Source organism: Gymnogyps californianus, chromosome 4 (assembly GCF_018139145.2).
Source record: "Gymnogyps californianus isolate 813 chromosome 4, ASM1813914v2, whole genome shotgun sequence".
NCBI classification, from domain to species: Eukaryota; Metazoa; Chordata; class Aves; order Accipitriformes; family Cathartidae; genus Gymnogyps; species Gymnogyps californianus.
The window spans coordinates 11,484,606-11,503,071 of NC_059474.1; positions in this window are offsets into that span (position 1 = coordinate 11,484,606).

The following is an 18,466-nucleotide window of genomic DNA, read 5'->3' on the forward strand; positions in this document are numbered from 1 at the left end:
GTGGCAGCAGCCAAGGGTGGCGTCTTTCCTCCTGCTGTGAGTGGTGGAGGTGGCAGGAGATGGCAGTGAGGCTCCTTGGCCCAATGTGGTGTATGCAAAGGGTGAGAGGACACACGATGAGAGCCAAGCTGGGCTGCAAGGGTCACAGACTCTGCTGTCTCTGTCCTCAGAGCTCCCCTGCCCTTTGCAGCTGAGTGATTTGTTAACTTGGGCCCTCTTCTCCTTCCTGCTCGTCCCCATTAAGCATCCCCCTTCCCCACCCTCCACCCCCAAGCCTTAGCTGTGAATTGCCCAACATCCACACGCAAACATGGGCTTTCATTTCAGGAGCAATGTTTGCAGAAAAGCCCAGGGGCTGTTATGAGCAAACCTTGCCATCTCCCTGTGCCAGTTCCAGCCATGCCAGGACTATGTCTCTACCTGTTTCCTCCCTTAGATCCTTACATCCCTCACCTTATTCTCTTCAACTGCTTTCTTCTCACCACAAGCTACTTTGGTAGTGATTTTCCACAGTGACCCCAAACCTATTTGGTTCCTGCTGTCCAACCTGCCACTGTTTAATCCTCCTCTCCTTACTGCATCTGCCTTCCTAATTTCCTTTTCCTCTCTCCACCTCACTGTCCACCCATTCCACCACCTTCTGCTTCATGTACACTCTCCCCGCTACGTTGCAGACAAAATAAAAAAAATTTTCCACTTCCCTCCTCTTTATTGCCATGCCCCATCAGAGATGCCATGATTGTTTGTATGAGCACTCCTCATCTATTCCAGTGCAAAATAAAACAAATCAATTCAGCCAAAAAATAAAGCTGATTTCCCCCAGTTGCCATGAAAGGGACTGGCTGTTACAGAGTTCCAGCAATAGGACCAGCCGAGGTCCATCACTCCTCAGTTGTTCCAGCTGGATCCTTAAGTGCATGAGTGCATAAGACGGCTGTCAGTGAGAGTCCCCTGACCATGCTGCCAGGCAGCAGGGGCTCTTCTTTCCCCTCTGAATCAGGATTTTCTAGATCTTCCTACTTTTCTGAAAATCACCAGGAATCAGCCGGCAGGTTAGTAACTGGAGAACAGCTTCAGGGAATTTGTTTATGAGGAACTTCCTTAACTCCATTCAAACTTTGCCTAGAACATCTTTTGCCCCTATGTTATCCGTCACATAATTTTCATTTGTATGTGCAGTAAGTGTCCTCCATGACCAAAATTTAGAAATACAGTGCAGTACTTCCTACTTTGAGTTCTTCTCCAGGTAATCTTCTTGATGATTGAAATAAAAATGCAGGTCTTCATTGATTTTGTATCCTTTCTGCACTACTGAGGCCATTTCTCAGGCAATAACTTCAGTATCCAGGATCTGGATTAAGATTATTCAAATAAAACAATGAAGGGGAGAATGAAAAAGTTAATACTTCCATTTAGTAACATAGACGTGAACTTAATAGCCTAACCACGTTCTGCACCCCTCTGATCTCTGACTGTCATACAGCTCATGCTGAAATAGCCATCATATTTCACAGAGATGGAATGGGTTTGGTAAGCGGCCGATCTTGCAATATTTCTTCAAAACATAGCAAAATGGACACAGTAGCGACTGCCAGCTAAGGACCTGGTACTGAGCTACTGAAGTCAGCAGTGGCTCTGCCAGCCATTTGGGTGTGAATTAAGAGCCTGAATTCCAGATGAATCAACATATTTCTGCCACCATAGTCAGTCTTCAGCTGAATTTAATCTCCATCCTGCATCAGCTGTCAGCCAGCTGAATAGTCGCCTTGCCTGCAGGGATGGCCGTTGCCATAGCTTTGTGGCAACAAAGCACTGAAAGAGAATTCAAGAAATCATCCAGGCCACTCTCCCACCATCCCAGCCCTTGCGTGGAAGTTAAGTAAATCACTTTAGATAATCTCTTATGGATATTTCTTCTAACCTGCATTTCTGTAGCACAAGTCTTGGGATTTCCATCAAACCCTTTTCTTGGATACCACCTTAAGAGGCAGACCGTGTTTCTGATATTTATCCTGGTTTTCTTTGCTGCAAATTTAAGTGATTTCTCATTCTTCTTCCGTTGGTCACAAGTGATCACTCGCAACTTTGCAGCAACATTTTACGTATAGAAAACTGTTGTTCCCTTGCTCTTTTTTTTTCAGTTTAAACAAAGCCACGTCTTTCACGCCTCATGTTTTCCAGATTTCCGTTATCCCATAGACTCTTTCCTGTTGATCAGTGTGAGGGCAGCCAAGCTTCCCAACTCTGCAAGCAGCGTGCCAAAATGCCATTAGGCTGGGAGCTGTGAGGCACGTACCTTGGAAAGATGAGCAGAGAGGGAACCAGTGCTCTGGAAACAAGTTGCAGTGCAGAAGGATGTGTTTCCTGTGAAAAGTGGTTCCTATGAAAACCTGGAATTCCTACAAAAATCTGAAAATCTGGGGCAGCTATTCCCCAGAGTGACTCAGTGAATGTGATCACACCACAGCTCAAGACACCTTGTTTTCTCTATATTGGGAATTTGGATTATTCAGCAGCCCCCAGGCAAGTAAAGACTGATGTGATATGGCCCAGGTAGGAGAGATTCACTTGCACTGTTCAAGAGCAAGAGTGTGGCCATCCCTGCTTAAAGCATCTGCATATCAAATCTCTTAAAAGAAAGAGAAAAGTCTCTTAAAAGAAAGAGACATTATTTATTGGCCAGAAATAATGTTGCCACACACATCATATAGATATTTTCATCCAGATGAGTGATACAAATGTTTTTGCATTAAGCTTAATTTTCTCTTCCTCATCAAAAAGATGCAGATACCACAAACATTCTGTTCCACTAGTGGGGCATGGAATTGGTCCTGTATGTTATCCATAATTACATATAGAATCAGATCTGAATTAACTCAGCTTGATGTTTAAATCTAGACCCTGAAAACATGTGGTTTGTGTTTTGGAGTACCAAAGTCTGGGCAGTGAGTTCAGTCTTCTCTAAGTTTTTCATGTGTTCTTAACACTAATTGCTTGTAGGTCTGACTTTCCAGAAACATGATCATAAAGAGCAAATTTGCAAAGTTAATTCCAGCATATGCTCACTCTGATGAACTTCGTAGGTAAGATTTCACGCTGATATTAATGAGTTCCCAAGCAACCAAAATTGATTTCAGAAAGTAATAAAATTGGGGCTTAAATGTCTTACAGAACTGGAAAAACTCCAAAATGCAAAAACTCAGAGATGTTCAGAGTATGAACAGATTTGCATGTCCCTAATACCGAAGTCCATTAGCAACATATCACTTTGCCAGGAGACAGCCAGAGGTTACAGCCTAACCGAAAATTGTCCTTTGGTTTGTATCTCACAAAGTTGTGCAAGCACAGACAATGTTAATCTTTGGCAAGTGATAATACTAAATTTGGCACAGAAGAGTCAGGTTAGCATCTCTGTTGCTACAGAAGTTATAGTTAGGTGCTTGTTTTCTATGGGGCAGGAAATTCTTTCGGCAATATACTGATACGACTTCTGAGACCCCTGATAACTTAAATACCAACTCAGAATAATATCTTACGGACTCCAGAAGGCTCTCCAAGAAGGGCAAAAGACAGAGCTCACCTTCAAGAATGGAAGGATCTGGTGTATGTTGTATTCTGGTTATCCTTTATACATTTTATTTAAACCTGCCTTTTTAAAAATATTGTCGATGTGACAATATTATGGGACAGAACAGAGTTCAGAAACAGCCACCAGCATTTTCTGGGTAAGAAGAAAATGTAAATCCGGAGGAGGAATATGAAGGGCAGTGATAACGGGGTAAGTCAGCGTAAAAACAAAACATGGGGTAGTAATAAACAAGTTTGGCTGGAGAAAGGCTTACAGAGCCCTGGTGGTGAGGAAAAGAGGATGAAGGTGTGGGTGCAGAAGTGAGAGGAAAAAATCTGCTGCGAACTGTCTGTGCAGAAAGTCAGCTGTCATTGGTGTTTCATGGGAAGTTCTGTGTCCATGCTCAGATGCTGTTATCACGGCTCACAGGGAGCAAGGCATATCTCTGTGGGATTTTTCCCAGAGAAAAATATTTGTTCTGGTATTGATTTTCACAAAAAAATGAAGGTAGAAATTTCCTACGTGATGGATCTGAGCAAGGCTCCAGAGCAAGGAAATGACTGAGGACACGCACACTAGAGAAGCATCAAAACTTATTTTAAAAGACCTTTGCCTTCGTAAAGTCAAACCTGGAAAACATTAGGGAATGTCAGGACTCAGGGTCTTCCTACATGACACCTGTGTAGCTGGGTATGTATCTTTCATCTTGGATAGTCACGGGTTTTTTGTGTACTAATTTAAGACCAGACCCTGTTTGGTCCGGTGCCAGGCAGTGCTAGCCAAAAAAACAGTATAAGATCTTTATTTGAACGAAACCAAATACTCTGGAAATGTTCTTTTTCTTTTTCCATTTTCCAAACAGCCAATAAAGGCAGCAACACCTCTAAAATAAAAATAAATTAAAAACAAACAAACAAACAGAAAAAACCGCGAATAAAAAGGTCAAAAAATCTCCCTGCTTTCGGATAAAGAGACAGATTCCCGGAGTAAAATTATTGGGAAGATCCTTCTTCGGGAGGACTCTGTGAGGATCCCCTCGCCCTGCATCGTGCTCTGCTCTGCGTTCGCCTTCAAAATTCAGGGGATTATCATCCTTTTATTCGGGGGCGAGGGGAAGCAATCGAATAAACAACCCCCGGCTGGTCGGGACTCGGTTACTCGTCACCCAAAAGCCGCGGCTCGGGTACCGCACCCCGGCTGGGACGCGGGGCCCCGCCGGGAAGGGTGTCCCTGGGGCGGGAGTGCCGCGGAGGGGCGGCCCGGCCGGCCGGGGGGCGCTGGGCACTGAACGAATTCACCTCCCAGCTGGGCAGAGAAGCTGCTTTTTGGGGGGCAGAAATTTATTCCCCTGTCTCCCAGCCCTCCCTGCCTCTGCGCTGAAGACCCTGGCTGCGCAGGGCTGCGCTGGTCCTGCTTTGCCAACGGGACTGCCCGGGAGCTGCTTGCCCCGGCTCCGCGCTGGGACAGTGGTGGGGACCCCAAAAGCGTCGGGAGGGGTGCAATCACCTCATTACTTCTTCCTAAGGGAGGCCGTGAAACCTGGGGCTCCAGGGCCGAGAGGGTCTGGCAAAACGAAATGCACTTGGAAAACGGGTTTTCCTCCAAAAAATAGAATAGAATAGAATAGAATAGAATAGAATAGACTCCTTTCCTCTGCCTCTGATTATTCTCAGGAGTGGAAACGGGTGCCGGGCGCAGCACCTCGGGTCCCCGGTGCCGCTGGAGGAGCGACGGGGAGCTACAGGCGCTTCGGGGCCGGTTATGGGTCCGGACTCTCGGGGAGGGCTTCGGGATCTCTCCTGCGCTCCCACCCGACGGCAGCTCCGCTCGAGGGGAAAGGACACGACGCGTGGAGACGCAGCCGTGGGGACCCCCTGCTCTGACCCCGACGATGGCCGGGAACTGGCCCCGGGCCTGGAGAAGATATTGCAGGAGCTGCGGGACCTGCGGCTCCCGTGTGAGCCGGGCCTGATCGACGGGGCAGAGACCGACACGGGCGGCATTCCCCTTCCCCAGAAGTGGCCAGGCAGGGTTTGGGGCTAGACTGAGCATCAGCCTGCAGTCGTGGGGTCGGGGGGGGGTCTGCGCTGCCCCTCTCCCCCCCGCCGGCCCCTCTAGCGTGCCTCGGTGCTTTCCCACCCTTCCCCTCCCCGCCGGTACCGCAGCCTCTTCCGTCTCCTTAAATTAACCCACAAAGGCGACCTCTCGCCCAGAAGTAGGGCACAGGAAAGTTTGGGGCGGGGAAGCCGGGAGATTTTTGTCGTTGGCTGCAAGACATCAAAAAGCCCCTTCATTATGAACAGCCCAGTTCCTATCCAGGGCGGGGGACCGTCTTGCCGCCCCGCTTTGGCGCCAGGCTTCATCCCTATGCGCACCCCTTTCCTCTCAACCTCGGCCCCCCCGGGGCCAAGGGGGCGAGACACGGCGGTACCGCCCGGCCCGGCTCTGCGCCTCCTGCTCGGGGGCGGCTCGCCCGGCCTCGGCCCTCCCCACGGCCCGCGGCTCCCCGGGGCCGAGACGCTTCCCCATCTCACCCCTTGTCCCCCCCGGGGAAAAGCAGCGCCCGCCGCCCGGGCCCCGTGCGCCCCGTCCCGGCTCGCCTCCCCCGGGGGCGGCTCTGCGGGCAGGAGGAGGCGAAGCAGGGGTGAGGAATAACCCCCTTTCCTCGAGAGAAATGCAACGTCTGAAGAGCTACATGTCTGGATTCCCCCCTCCCCCCCCCCCCACTGCCCGCTAACACGACCCGGGGGGCCCGTCCAGGACCTCCCGTCCCCCTGGGACGCCGGGACCCCAGGACAAGCCGGCCCCGGCCGCATTTGCTCTCTCTTTCATTTGGTGATCGTTTCACTCTGTGGCTGTGTCCAACAAGAACATGCGTTAAAATGCAGACTGAAACCTGTAATGTGCTGCCTACTGCAGTATTTCCTACAGACGCCGTGCAGAGGTTAACCATAATTTTGATGAGAACTCTTCGATGAAATTATCTTCTTGCTGTAAAACTGTATGTACTGAAAATTGGCAAATCCGTCAGTTTTAGTACCGAAGAATTTTTCTTTCCCAAACAAAGACTAACGAAAACCTCAAGTGTCACCACGTTGTTGGTCTATCTAATGATGCAAAGGCAGGAGAACGTGTGCTTTCCCATCAGTGATGCAAGATACAATCCCCTCAGTTGAAGGGATCCATGGATTCGGGGGAAACTTAGTGGAGGAGGCAACATTGGATGTGGAGACCCTCCCTAAAGTTAAGCATCATCCTTCTCTTTGCAACGAGAGGGCAGAAAAGAGGAACGGCATCTTTTCTCCATTTATTACCTGGCAAACGAAGGGCAGAAACAGTTATTGTGTTTCTTAGAGGGTAAACACCCCCATAAAGAACTTAAAGTCGCTTTACAACCTGCCTTGCACAAAGACCATGGGTGGGCGATATAAAGGACGGGGCTCTGCCTATCTCCACTTCCCCACAGCTCCAGAAAACTGCATAATAACTGAACACAGATCTGCTGTGCGTGCGAGTCTTTGTTCTTGATTTGTCTATAGTCTATAAAAAAAAAGGGGGGGGAATAAACAAACAATCCAAATGACATTTCGTTAGGGGAAATAACAGTAGGTGGTTACGATGACATTACAAAGTGTACTGAGTATTTCTCGTTGCATTTTCTTGTGACTTTAACGCTCACCAAGCCCAGATTTGTGTCTGGTTTACATATGAAACAAAGACAATCGCTAGAGCCTACTAATTCATGTATTTCTTTTGACTTCGCTAGATTTTGCTTGTGTTAAAAACTTATATTCAAGTCAAGTAGATCATGAAATATAATTGATCTAGAAATCTCTTTGTCCCTCTCAAGCTTAAAAAACAGAGACTTGAAATAAACTGGTTGAACCTAGTAATGAAAATAAACTAGGTCTTTCTGTCGGGGAGATTAAAAAAAAACCCACAAGAAATATTTGAAACAAAGAGTATGAACCAGGTATAATGGCGAAACAGTTTAAGGAAAAATTAAGAATACATTTGAGGAAAGATTTGATCATATACAGACACAGAGGGTGCAACTGGAGGAGGTTGGTTGTCGCATTTTAAGTTAATAGCCTAATTTTGACAAGTGTCAAGACTTAAAGACAGTGCCCAGGGAAAAAACAGGTGGAGAAGAACTGCAATTTCAGCACGAGAAAAAGGGCATTCCCAATGTGAGGAAGGACTAGGTCCCCGCTAGGTAATTGATAGGTTTTAAACTGTGCCTGAAGATGGTGCTGTTTAGATGGCAGAAGCAAGGTCTCGGACAGCTGCAGTAAAATGCTGTATTACGGAAAAAAAACTTTGCTCACCCAAAGTTGTGTAACAGCAGATTGCTCCAGCAGCGATTCCGAAATCTAAACAGCAGAGATGCATTGAGAAAAGGCTTAACTAGCAACTTAATTTTAGAATAACTTCGTTGTGATAAACCAACTTCTGGTAAGGTGAAATTTCCGTCCCCGACGCCTACCAGCAGATCTCACTCTCCCACTTCAGCCTGGCTGCAGTCCTTCTGCTCACCCTCCTGACACCCCACCCTGAGTACAGCCTTTTTCAACTTGCATCTGTGCACCGAGCGCCCTAAGGAAAAGAGAAGTCGAAGGGAAATACTCACAGCTGATTTTTATTCAACAGATGGTGAAGGAATTTCCCACTATGTACAAGCTTTAATGTCATTAAGCTTGATTTTAATGTGAATACAAAGTGATCTGCTATAGTTTATGACGGTCAATTCTACCCTCTTGGCCAGACCGGGAACCAGATTTTCTTCTTATGGTTTTAATAAGGTAATTTTTTAAAGGGCACCAGGAACTGGACTACGAGATTCAAAAAGAAATGCACTGGCATATGTGAGACACTCCCCTGCAATTAGCAGTAAATAATATGAGGGGAAAGCTAGCTTTCTGGTAAAATACAGTTCTTGCAGAATTATGTTTTCTCCTAAATTGCACAACGCTTTTTAACACCATATGCCAATCTGGGAATTTCAAGCGTACTAATTAGCTTTGAGTTTTTGGAACACTTCATAAGGCCTGGATTAATCCCAACTGTATTATCTGGTGTCAGTTACTGTAAGTTGGAGACGCAGCATACCAAGTTACCAGCCAGTGAATTGTGCAATTATGACCATATGCCATATGCTATTTTGTGTCTTTCCTATATATATATTCTACCTATAATTTGTGCTAGATCCAGTTAAGGGGAAAGCCGTGTTTGCTCCTGATACAAAGCAAAGCGTGCTGCATTTTGCATAAAGCGGATGTCTCCCAAATGGCAGGCTTTAAGTCAACCTCCTGCTGAGCCATTGTACTGAAATACACGTTGCTTTTCAGAACTTTAAGTTTACTTCCTCCCGAGAAAAATATTATCCCAGCACTATCTAATGACCAGCTTGGACCTTAACAGCTTGTAGGGTCACAGTCTTGAACGGAGGTGCAGCCTTGGCATGGATTAAGGCATAGAAAGCCCTTCCTACAGCTTGTTACTATCTACTGTCCTCCCTCACTGTAACAGCTTTGGCTTTGCCTCTCCCATCAAAGTCCCTGGTCTGTGCTGCCCTGTGTGAAGAAGTCCTCAGAGCTGGGTCAGCAGTCTACGTTAGTCTTGCAGTAAAGTCTCCACTTCAGAGGAGTCAAGAGCACCTGAGAGGTCTGCATAGGAGCCTGCCTGTGCAGCTTATTGTCTTCTGGTAATTTCATTATCTTTCTTACTTTTGCCCCAGAACCAAATTCAAGGAGGCCTTCGGAGTGTCGTTAGAGGGACTGTAAATAGACAGCTAATGCTGAATTGCTGAATTGGTCTATGATTAAAAACTGGATTATAAAACTAAATTATAAATCATATAAAATTGAAGTGCTCTATGATGGTTGTTTTCTTTCTTGATCCATCGCAGGAGCATGAGCCCTCACCCCAGGGAGAATCTGGCCACAGGCCTTACATCTAGCAGACAGAAGCAGATCCAGAGTGAATAGTTGCCTACGATTTGATGAATCACTTTGCTTTTCAGTGTCTCCTTTGAAAAAAATACAGACATTAATGATGGCATTTGTCTCATTGCCTTTGCAGGTGGGAATCTGTTGCCAAAGCAATGTGTCTAGTGTCGTTTGAGCCATATAGCATTAAAAGGTCCTGCTCTGGCACCATGTGAGTCTCCCAGAGGTCCTGTGTCATACTTGAAGTCCTACGCAAATATCTTGGATGTCTTTTGGAAAATCAAAGGGCACTAAGTAGCCACATTTAAGCAACCTATGTTCTGGACGTGTGTACCTCAGCCAGTCACCATGGGCTCTCCTCACAGTCAGTGGAGAGTACTAGGCACTTTTAGGGCACAGTGCACCTGATAAATGTGTCCTGTGGATGAGACAGACTGGGTGCTAGGTTCATATGATTCTGTGCAGTTTAGGGTGTCTAGGCCAGCTGTAAATGGCTAAATTATAGATGATTTCCACTCCAAATAACCCAGGTTCTGTTTTTCTGCTTTATGTAGTATTAAAAATGGAAGTGATGCTGGTGGACCCAGAACATCTGTGTTTCTCATTCTCCAAAGGCCTCACAGATTCTGGTTGGGAGGGAGAAAATAGCTTTTGCAAAGAAGTCACGAGAATGCTTCCCAAGAATGTGATGATGTTTCCAAGGCATTAAAATGGGAAAAAATAAAAACCTAAGGAGGAACACAAACTCATTCTTTCAAAAGTACAACCTCACCAGGGTTGTCCATATGGAGCAGCTTGTTCTGTGTTGTGGTGGGGTTTCTATTTTAGTCCCAAGGCTAAGCACCCAGTAAGACCAAGTCCCATATGAGAAAGATGGTGACCTAAATTAAGACAACAGTAAAAGAGGGAAACATATGAGGTTCAGTTTTCAGGCAGTGGTGGAACAAGGCAAGCTAAATATTTATTAGTCCAAGGTCAGAGGTTGTCTCAGGTAGGGTCAGAACTTGAACACAGGATTCCTCTGTGCTGGTTCGATTTTCCTCACCAAATGACTTGTCTTCATCTTTGTAGGGGCACATGGGTTTGGCAATGTAACATGTAGCATTTTTTCAGCTAGATGTGAAATTCGAGGCAGGCTTTATAGAAAATTCTGTAGTTGGTTGGGTTTTTTTTTTACTTTTTGTCTTTTTTCTTTTTTCTTTTTTTTTTCTTTTTTAATAGACAGAAAGACTGTGTGGCTCATGAAAAAATCAACACTTGGAAACACTGCTCTTTAAGTTCAGTTATTAACTGCTAAATCATTTTTAAACCAGGTCTGCTTCCTATTTTTTCCATTTCCAAATATAAAATATGTCACTGTGTTGTCTTGTGTGTTAAGATGTTAGATCAATATCTGAATAATTAAATGCAGCAGGACAATGAACAGTTTAATTAGCCTTGAGGTTTTCAGAGTATTAGCTATTAAAATTAAATAGGAAAATTGGCTTGCTCTGAACCCTTTTATTTATAAATTGCAACTTGGCAAAAGTACAGATCTAAGTTTCTTATGCATTTGGATTGTGCAATACAGAACTGCTAGGAAAAGATCTTAATCCATCTAGACCACAGCAATTATTTTTGTTCGAGATCGGTGACATGCATTATGCTCTCACAACATCTGCAAACATCCCGATGGGTTCTGAAGTACCAGGACCGTTTTGGAGCCGTTTAACACCACGGACCTCACCTGTGTTTCACTTTGACTAAACTTTTAGTAAGGGAAACGAGAAAAACGCGACCCCCCGCCCGGGTTGAAAGCACTTCGCAGAGGTCTGTGCTTGATCGGGGGAGGGATTTGGCCTCGAGGTGGCACTGTGATAAGGCCGATTTGGTCTTCAGTTACGCTTAACTCAGCGAGGTAGCTTTCTGCCCTGGTATTTAAGCAATTAAAACACATCTACACATCATATCTATGGGCAAGGGTTGACAAAGAAGTTCTTCTATGTCATCTAATTTTCACTTATGTTTCCCTTACATTAATATTTGCATTTTCTTCCATGCAAGTAGATACAGGCACACATTTTGAAAGCAGATTAAACCACCCTGATAGAGCAATCTAATACAAGAGGAGGAAACTAAAGGGGGGGGGGGGGGGGGGGGGGGGAGAAAGAGAAAGATTTTAATCTCTTTCAAAATAAGTGCAGAGTCATCAAACACTTTTTTTGTTGACTTTATTTACACAAGCAAAAGATGCAAAATACTGATTCCTGCTAGCAAAAATATTTTCCTGTGTATTGCTTCATAGGTGTACTGTTTCACACCAAGGAAGTCTGGCTAAATGTGCACCTGGGAGAAACATCAGATAAGACTGCAGAATAGAAATAAGTCAAGTCCAGAACAAAGACCATGTGGCCTATGGTCAAAAATCACTGTCTTGAAATAGGTCAGATCCAGACACTTACTCAGAAAATTCCCAAGTCAGGTAAAGGCATAGATTTTGGATTACTTTCCTCAGATGTCATCCAGATCCAAACTACTCTTGCTAAATGAAAGCCATATAAACTCACATACCAGCTAATAATTTTCCCAGATTCGGACTCTGTGAAAGACAACCTTAGGATTTTTATACTTCTTTTCTTAAACATGCTGATTATGGTAACATTTTAAATAGTCTGTGTCTACATATCGTGCTTTATTTCTGATTATGTACAGATAATACCTTTAAGATTTATCAGTGTTTGCAAAATTGGTAGCAGTAATCTAATCTGGAATATTAATCTGAATTTGAATTGAATCTAAGGAAACGATAAATCCTCATTAGGTGTCAACAAGGCTCCCAAAGCTCTCTAAATAACACTGAGGGTTACTTAGGATCAGTAAGATGCAAGTACTGCTTAAATCCTGATTAATCCTTCCCACGCCTCATGCAAACTGTAGATTTGGTCCTTATGGGAAGAAGTAGTTCAGATTCCCCAGACTCAGGTTTCTCAAGGATAATCCACATTTGAATTTGTACCTCGTAAGGCTAAGGTAGCTTTTTTTGAGCCAAATCTCCATGGATTTCAGATTTTTTTAAACTGGCCTTAGTAGATATATCAAAAGGGAAGACTTGTATGTAGGAATACTTGGAATATCAGCATAGGACAGAAAGCAACAACCCAACATCAGACAAAAAGATGCTTGCTGTTTCTGACTCAGAATCAAAGTCTCTTTTTAATCCACTGTTGATCCCAGAGGTGCCCACAAGGCTTCACTGACCATCACAAAGTCCGAGGAAATATTTCATTGTCACTTCATTCTTTTTTTTTCTGAATTGAACATGAGGTTAGGATACACATAACCAAACATAGTTAATTCAGAACAATATAATTGTGCTTAATGAAACAATTAAATTTATACTGGAAACGAAGAGTTCCAGATGAATCAATTGGGTTTTATCCCTATGGACTAAAATAACAACAAATCTAAGCAAACACTGTGGTTTTTATCCTCAGCTGAACCTGACTTTGACTTCACTGTACCATGTAATAATTTGGTCACAATCACACAAAACTTGCCATTTTATGTAAGGGAATGGCTGCCATGTACCTTTGTATGGCATAGTTTTGAGGCTATATGCAGACATTTTTAAGGATAAACAAAAGATGGAGTGATGAGTCAGGTCCTTAGTCTGCTTCTGCTGTTCTTCACACTAAAAGGCACAAATGGTGGAAGGGGAAAGGATTATTCCAGCTAGACAAGCTAGAAGCAGCCAGAAAATGAAGAAATAAGGGTAAGCTTCATTTCAACCAGCGTCAACCAGCTAGAAGTTAGGTGTTTGGTTTAATGTCATTGTCCTCTACAAAGACCTTTGGCAGCCCTTGCAGTAGCATTCATCCCTGCCAAGTAGGGGTGCACGGAGAGGGGAGATGGGTCCCCCTCTGCAGGTGCCCCTCTTGCCTCTCCACACAGAAAGTCAAGATAAATCTATCAGACTTGACATCTGACTTCTGGCTGGCTCCTGCCCCAAGTGGGGATCATGGCGCGCTGGAAACATGTGCTTGCTGCTGTGGACAGCCACCTTGTTTAACGCATGCATCCTCCGTCCCGGCTGAACCCTGTGGAGATCTGGCAGTGTTCGGGCCTTTGGTCTGACAACCGAAAAGTACCGATAAGATCTCGCTCAGTCTGAATATCCTGATTGTCAAACGTTCAGGAGACACACGAAAGCAAAGGCTATGCTCAGCATCTTAGAGAGCAATTGCAAGCAGATGGTGGACACGTTTCTCTCTTGCTAAATCTAAGAGGACAGCTTCTTAGGCCTGAGCAAGCCTGGATGACCCGTTAGGGCTGCCGAGGGGATTGAAACCGCCTCACCCTAAGCAAGGAGCAAGGCAGGGTCAGGCGAGCTCTGCAAAAGGTGGAGACAGAGCACATAACGTTTCAGCAGCTCTGAGATATACGACAGAGTGTGTTACCTGCTGACAGCTCCGGAGCGGAGGGATGCAAAAAGACCCTGAGCTCCTGCTGCAGAGGGGTGCCAAAAGCCCGGAGTGCTGGCGTCTTTCCAGCTACTTCCCCTCTGTTGTTTTCCCTGCTGACCTGTGCAGGCAGTGAGACAGTAGATGCAAATGAGGGAAAGACTTCTTAGCTCATCTGGTTTACCTCTTTGACAAGGTAGAGGTATTCCCTCCATTTTCTGCACAGGGACAGTCAGCTCTGTGAGGAAGCACCGTTTCAGATCACCTGGAATAAGCTTCCAAAAGGTTCCTCTCGGGCACCTCAACAGCACAGTTGGTGTGAAGAAAAGTGGATATCGGCAAAAAAGTGTCTCTGGAATACAAAGGATGTAAGTGTCAACCCCCCGACCCCGACTTGCCAAATGTTGTTCTCCTTTACTGCACGGAAGCTGCATTCAAGCACAAGCCTTGTTTGCTTATTTATTAAGTACATATGTTTTATGGAGTCTATGATCTGCAGAAAACATTCCAGCTTTTGGACCCAAGGGCAAAATCCTTCTTTCCAATTTGCACAGCTGATCTTTATGCTGATATTTTGCTCTTCCTAAGGGATTTCTGTGCAGTGAGGGAAAGCGAAATATCAGAGCTCAAATCCACCAGGTGTATCTGAAAGGAAAAACCTGCTTTGTTGTCCTCCTCATTGCCTCCCTCAGCAGAAGGAGAAAAGCAAAAAGGAAAATGCAATAGAAAAGAAGATGGCCAATATTGCTAATATTTAATAAACTGACTGTTTTGAACCAAACCTGGTGGCTTTTTGCAATAAGGTGTCAGTTCCATCAGCATTAGCAGGACTTCATAGCTCAGCAAAGGAATGGAGATACTTCTCTCACACTCAACTTAGGCATTTTCTGTGAGAAAGAGCAACATTTTGGAAAAGGTTTCCTTTCCACTCTTTAGATGTGTGTGATCTTGGATCACCCCTCTAGTTTCTCTACCTTTTTTTTCACCAAGTGTAGTCATTTCCAATAAGGTTCATGAAGGGTTTCTGCTTTTGGAGGTCCCAAATGGCTTAAATCACTCCTAGCACAAATGCACTCTCTATTGTGGAAACTGAAACCTGCCACACCAGAAGGTGATCTGTATATTAGAACCAGATATCCCTTCACATCTGCATTTCCAAGCAGCGATGTGGTATGTTTTGAGTTAGCCTACTTTTAGAGTGGCTCATCAGATAGAGATATAGCTATAAATACTGTTAAAGGGCTGGTATTTGCCAGGCTTTTGCAAGGATGCCGGCTGGGGAGAGGAGGACATGTAGGCAAGAGGTACTCTCCTTTGCAAAGCACACATCACCCACCCAAACTGCCAGAACTGCACACCACGATGACAGGGCACCTTTTCTTCCTACTAGCTGAGGAAACTGCTGTCCCTTGCCAGATGAACGACAGGGCTTTGGGTGCTTCAGGTTGGATTCATGCTGGCCCCATCCTCTAGTCCTAAGTGCAAATGGCATCACACAGCTTGGGTCTGCAGCCTATGTGCTCTTCCACCCCAGAACAGAGTGGTCTGATATCTACCAGGAGCAGTCCATGGACTTTATTGTCCTATAAATGCCCTGACATAGTCTGGAAGGGGACTGATAGGCCAAAGTCTGCCAGGGAGTAAGTTTACAGTGAAGACTATGAACAGGCATTTGCCTAAGCCTGTGCCATGATCCTTTTTAACTTGCCTATACACACTCGGCCAAGAAAGCCAAGTCATATGAAGCGTTTGAGCAGGACAAGGGAAGACCAAGTCATCTGTGACTCGGAGCGGAAAGGCCACACCATTACAGTGTGCTCACTAAAGAGAACAGTCCCACCTCCAAGCGAGTGCCTTCCCCTTATAAAATTCAGTTAACTGCATCTTCTCTGCAGAGCTGCCCTTCATCCATCTGCACCATGGTAGTATTGTCATGAAGCAGCAAGAAAGCCTCCCCAAGACCAGACAGTTGGAAGGAGACATGCAAAGTGATTCTTCTGACTTTTCTTATATGACAGCTACCCCCTGAAAGTGTGGACAATAATGGCTAGATATGCTTTAAAAGGAGCATAGGATGAAAAGGTTAGACGTAGAGGTCTCCACTTAGTTTGATTAATCCCTCCCAGTAGATGTGGGAGGAGAATTTTGCGTGAGAAGGAGATAAAAGGGGCATTAGCACTTCTTCCTACTTGGTCGGTAGGACATACTCCTGTGACGCACAACAAAGGTGCACCTTCAGCTCTCCTTGCCCATCTCTCCAGTACTGTCTCCGTTTAAATCAAGACTTTAGCTTCCTCTGGGTAAGACATAGATTTACAAAACGTGATATGGAAATTTTCCTGCAGCAAGTCCACTTATCACTCCAATTTTAGATAACTGCAGTGTAGATCTTATTATTCATAGCCAGAGGCCTGTGTAAATTTCTGGGTTGACTTCTCATGTCCTTGCAAGGGCAGAACGTGGGCCGCGGTGTTCAGGTTTCATGAGGAATTACTGTGGGAACTGGCTCACGCCGTCCTACCACAACTCGAGGAGTCTGTGAAGTCAAAGGGGAATCTTATGAGAAGGAGCTGATATGGTTGGGTTTCCTGCCGAGCCCCACTGAGATCCTGGGGAAGATAGCACATCTCAGTGCCGCCTGCCGAGAGAAAGCAAACAGAGCTTTACCACCGAATTCACTCAGTGTTTGACCCAGCCTTCCTACTGCTTCAGGGTTTTCTAGGACTAATCAGACTTGATAACAAAATAATTCAGAACAAGAAAGTGAATGCATTTGGAGTTTCCATGGATTTACATTAGGATCTGAGTTCATTACAATATTAATTTTGACTAGGTCCAGTCCTTTCTAAAGGCATTTCAACACTATTTTCATGCTATGTGAAAATGTAATTTTTGTATACCATAATAAACATATTCATATGTATGTAACTGTATACATCTCCAGATACGTATCTCCACACATGCTGAAGCATTGCAAAACCATTTATAATACATTACAGAACCATTTGAAAATTACATTTGTCCCCAGATTTTAATGACTCACATAAACTCTTAACTACTCATTGATTTCTATAAAGATTATTTCTGAACTGACTCAAAAATCCATGGTTTTACATTTGTATATATAACATTGGTGATAGAGGGTTTTGGGGGGGAATCTATATGCCTTACTCAAATATGATTTGCAAAAGTGTAATTTTCACATGACAATGAAAAATACTTTCCTTGATCTAATGGCAGTTTTAAAGCTTGATATGTTGTCCTCTTTTATGATAAATGGATTACAAGTCAGTGGAAAGGAGATGCATTTTGCTTTCTGTTTATGCAGAGCTCACTTGCTTCTTATTAATATAAGTCACAAATATAGGTGATTTTTTAATATAATAAAGCTCCATGTAATTTTCACAAGTTTTCTTAAACCTTTCCCTTAGAATGCACACAGTTTGAATCATTTTGCTATCAAAGTGCAAAAGCTAGTATAATTTTTACCCCAATGTTAATGTTATTTGGGGGCTAACTTTGATCCATGCATCAATTTTACTTTTACACAACTGTAAAAATACAAAGGATGTTTTGTACTGTAAGTTCTTAATACTTTCTTTGATTGCATTTGGCTCTGTGCTGGAATTAATCTAAAACTCCTGAGTCAATCAGATTTAAGAAGGTATGAGTTTTCACTAAATTCACTAAGCTCCAACTGTTTTTGAAGTTTGATCTAAGAATCCAATGTATCAACATATGAGGAAGTTCATTACAGTCCTTGACAATGGTTTAACGCTCCACTAAAATCATTCAGTACTGGATGAGGGAAAGAGAACAGCATTTTAATGAAATTTTACTTCAGAATCCTCAACTTCAAGTCCTGGCAGAAAAACTTCAGATTCAAACTGTAGGTACGTACAAACTAGAGATGAAGTCTACCTTGTTAATTAAAAAATAGTTTGATTTTCTTATCTTGCGTAACACAAAAATCAAATTTTAAATGTTATTTCAAAATTTAAACAGTTATATTCTGTTGTGACAATGTAATATTTTCTTTTTCCGTAGAACTTTTGTTTTAGGCAAAATCAAGAGTTGTGTGCAGTGTTTCATTTCAGGAGACCTTCATTTTCTGATGGAAAATAATTCCAAAAGTCTTATGGATAATAGGTTAATGTTCAATAGCTCTGAAGAGTCACTTTTTTTTACTGTGTCCCTGTATTTTCCGACTTGATTGTTAACAGAACAAAATATCCGTGGTTAGGGCTGGTAAGGATCTCTTTCCATAATGCTCTTTTGTCTGTATAACAATAATAAAAGCTTTATTGGCACCTATTTCACATGACCTCCATAATTCTCCTGCGGCTGACCCTAACCAGTACCAATAAAACCATGCATTCTCTCACTGTACATACAAAAAAAAAAAAAAAAAAGTCATGTTAAAATTGTGTAAGGAAATCAATGCTAAAGACCCTTCTGGAAAAGTCACTTTAAAACAGGACTGTGTTATAATTGTTAGCTCATTTCAGTAG